Consider the following 4,275-nt stretch of genomic DNA (forward strand, 5'->3'; position numbering starts at 1 on the left):
AAAGAGAAAACGAGTAATTGAAAGAAAAATTGAAAAGAATTAAGGGGGAGAAGATGGAATTGGAGTTGCATGTTGCCGATGTCATCGATGATCATAAGATCAAGATGGAGAAAATGCGGTTGAAGATTAGAAAGATTAGAAAATATGCCATTGATAGTGTGGCTTGGTATTATTATGTTGTTGGATCAATTGTTACTTTAGTTACGATCTTGATCGCATTTGTTGTTGCATTTAAATGCTTTAGCTATAGAGTTATTTGTATGTTGCATTTAAGTGTTGTATGAACTTTATGTATGAACTTGTATTAATTTCGTCTATTCGGTGGTGTGTAATGAAGATGCGCCGGCAATGGATGTACGATGACCGATGCTCTCCCCAGTCCGTTGATGGCGTGCATACTTTTCTGATTGCGGCTTAGGAAAACAAGCGGGCGGATGGTTTTATGTCTTGTCCATGTGTTGGTTGTAAGAATGATCACAATTACTCTAACTCAAGAACCATTCACGTCCACCTGTTTGAGTCCGGTTTCATGCCCCACTATAATGTTTGGACCAAGCACGGAGAAAGAGGGGTTATGATGGAAGACAATGAAGAAGCAGAGGACGGCGATAGCTGTCCTGGCCATGGGTTTCCTGAATACGATGATACAACAATGGGGGAAGAAGCTGAGCCGGCCATGCGGGAAGAAGCTGAAGAAGAGGCATCAGATGAGTCCGCTGATGATCAAGGTCGGGCCATTGCCGATGCAAAGAGAAACCGCACAAACGAAAAGGAGAAGAAGAAGTTGCAGCGCATGTTAGAGGATCACAAGAAATTGTTGTACCCGAATTGCGAAGGTGACAAGAAAAAGCTGGGCACCACACCGGAATTGCTGCAATGGAAGGCAGAGAATGGTGTATCTAACAAGGGATTTGGAAAGTTGCTGGTAATGATAAAGAATATGCTTCCAAAGGACAACTGATTGCCTGAGAGTACGTACGAAGCAAAGAAGGATGTCTGCCCTCTAGGGTTAGAGGTGCAGAAGATACATGCATACCCTAATGACTACATCCTCTACCGCGGTGAGTACGAGGATTTGAACGCGTGCCCGGTATGCGGTGCATTGCGCTATAAGATCAGCCGCGATGACCCTGGTGATGTCGAGGGCGAGCGCCCCAGGAAGAAGATTCCTGCCAAGGTGATGTGGTATGCTCCTATAATACCACGGTTGAAACGTTTGTTCCAAAACAAAGAGCATGCCAAGGCGATGCGATGGCACGGAGAAGACCGTAAGAAAGATGGAAAGTTGAGAGTACCCGCTGACGAGTCGCAGTGGAGAAAAATAGAGAGAAACTACAGGGAGGAGTTTGCAGGTGACCAAAGGAACGTATGGTTTGGTCTAAGCGTAGATGGCATTAATCCTTTTGGGGAGCAGAGCAGCAACCATAGCACGTGGCCTGTGACTCTATGCTTGTATAACCTTACTCCTTGGTTGTACATGAAGCAGAAGTTCATTATGATGCCAGTGCTCATCCAAGGCCCTAAGCAACCCGGCAGCGACATTGATGTGTACCTAAGGCCATTAGTTGAAGAACTATTACAGATGTGGAATGGAAAAGGTGTACGTGCATGGGATGAGCACAAACAGGAAGTATTTGACCTAAAGGCATTGCTGTTCGTGACCATCAATGGTTATCCTGCTCTCAGTAACCTTTGAGGATAGACAAACAAGGGATACCGCGGATACACGCCCTGTTTGGATGATACCGACAGTATATATTTGGATAGTTGTAGGAAGAATGTGTACCTGGGACATCATCAATTTCTTCCGAGCAGACATCCCGTAAGAAAGAAAGGCAAGCATTTCAAAGATGAGGCGGATAACCTGACGAATCCTCGCCACCGTACTGGTGCTGATGTACATGATATGGTCAAGGATTTGAAGGTAATGTTTGGAAAGGGTCCTGGCGGACAACCTGTTCCGAAGGACGCTTACGGGCGTGCACCCATGTGGAAGAAGAAATCTATATTTTGGGACCTGCCCTATTGGAAAGACCTAGAGGTCCGCTCCGCAATCGACATGATGCACGTGACGAAGAATCTTTGTGTGACCCTACTTGGCTTCTTGGGCGTGTATGGGAAGACAAAAGATACACCGGAGGCACGGGAGGACCAGCAATGTATGCACGGAAAAGACGGCATACATCAGGGTCATGCCAGCTACGCTCTTCCAAAGAAGAGAAGAAAATCTTCTTTGAATGCCTGCTCAGTATGAAGGTACCGTCTGGCTTCTCATCGAATATAAAGGGAATAACAAATATGGCAGAGAAAAAGTTCCAGAACCCAAAGTCTCATGATTGCCACGTGATTATGACACAACTGCTTCTGGTTGCATTGAGGGGGCTTCTACTGGAAAACGTTCGATTAGCCATTGTGAAGCTATGTGCATTCCTCAATGCAATCTCTCAGAAGGTAATCAGTCCAGAAATCATACCAAGGTTACAGAATGATTTGGTGCAATGTCTTGTCAGTTTCGAGTTGGTGTTCCCGCCATCCTTCTTCAATATCATGACGCACGTCTTAGTTCACCTTTGCGAAGAGATTAACGTTTTGGGTCTTGTATTTCTACACAATATGTTCCCCTTTGAGGGGTTCATGGGAGTCTTGAAGAAATATGTTCATAACCGTGCTAGGCCAGAAGGAAGCATCTCGAATGGCCATGAAAATGAGGAGGTCATTGAGTTTTGTATTGACTTTATTCCTGACCTTAGGCCGATTGGTGTTCCTGAATCGCGGCATAAGGGCAGACTGGATAGAAAAGGCACGCTAGGAGGGGATCAAATAATATGTATGGACGGGCATTCTCTCACTGAAGCACACTATACAGTTCTACAGAATTCCGCCTTGGTGGCTCCGTATATGGAGGAACACAAGAATTTTCTACACTCCAAACACCTGAAGCAGTCTGACGACTGGATTACACGTGAACAAACGAGGACTTTCGCCTGTTGGTTGCAGACATGTGCCATGCATGATGACGATATTGAAGATGACCTGTACTTGTTGTCCCAGTTACCATCTTCGAATATAATGACTTTCAAAGGGTACGAGATAAATGGGAATACATTTTACACGATCGCCCAAGATAAGAAGAGCACCAACCAAAATAGTGGTGTCCGCTTTCATGCAACAACTAACACGGAAAAGGAAACATATTATGGTTACATAGAGGACATATGGGAACTTAACTATGGAGGTGGTTTGAAGGTCCCTTTGTTTCGGTGCAAATGGGTCAATATGACACAAGTCGGGGTAACGGAAAACCCGCAGTACGAAATGACAACAGTGGATCTCAACAATCTTGTGTATGCAGACGAACCATTCGTCCTAGCCAATGATGTTGCGCAGGTTTTCTATGTGAAAGACATGTCTACCAGGCCGAGAAAAAGAAAAGATAAGGAAGCGAATGCATCATACAATGAGACAAAGCGCCACATAGTTCTTTCAGGGAAAAGAAACATCGTGGGAGTGGATGACAAGACAAACATGTCAGAAGATTATGAAAAATTTGATGAAATTGCTCCATTCACAGTGAATATTGATCCGAGCATCCAGTTAAACGACGAAGATTGTCCATGGTTACGGCGCAAATGGACACACGCGAAGAAAAAGTTTCACACCCAAAGATCCCACTCTGGGATGTGATAGGCTTCACCGTCATCACTTTCTTCTGTAGTGACATTCCGGACTTATATATCTGGAAAGTGCTGCTTCGAACAAACCGGAGGGAATCTTTGTAATAGTTAGGGTACTTATGTGTTTTGGTATCTGAAAAGCAAAGAAATTTTATGTGCAAAAACTGGATGCACTTCGTCTACAAATTAGTTCGTCAAATAATTCAAATTTAAACTATTCAAATTTGAAAACTACTGGCACTAACAGAAAGTTTGTAATTTTTTGTAACTATAGAAATAATATTCAGAACTAAATAAATGAAAATAAATAAAGTAGAAAAGAAAAAAACTAAATTTTTGTTGAGAGAAAAACTAAATAAAAAAATAAACTATTCAAATTTGAAAACTACTCGCACTAACAGAAAGTTTGTAATTTTTTGTACCTAAAGAAAAAGTATTCAGAAATAAATAAATGAAAATAAATAAAGTAGAAAAGAAAAAAACTACAAAAAAGTAGACAAAAGTAAATAAAAAAGCCCACCTACTGGGCCACAGCGGCCTGCATACGACTAGTAACCCAACCTGCAGTTGGGCCAGGATGCAGGCCCGCAGTGTGTTGGAA

This window comes from Triticum aestivum, chromosome 7B (assembly GCF_018294505.1).
Source record: "Triticum aestivum cultivar Chinese Spring chromosome 7B, IWGSC CS RefSeq v2.1, whole genome shotgun sequence".
Classification (NCBI taxonomy): Eukaryota; Viridiplantae; Streptophyta; class Magnoliopsida; order Poales; family Poaceae; genus Triticum; species Triticum aestivum.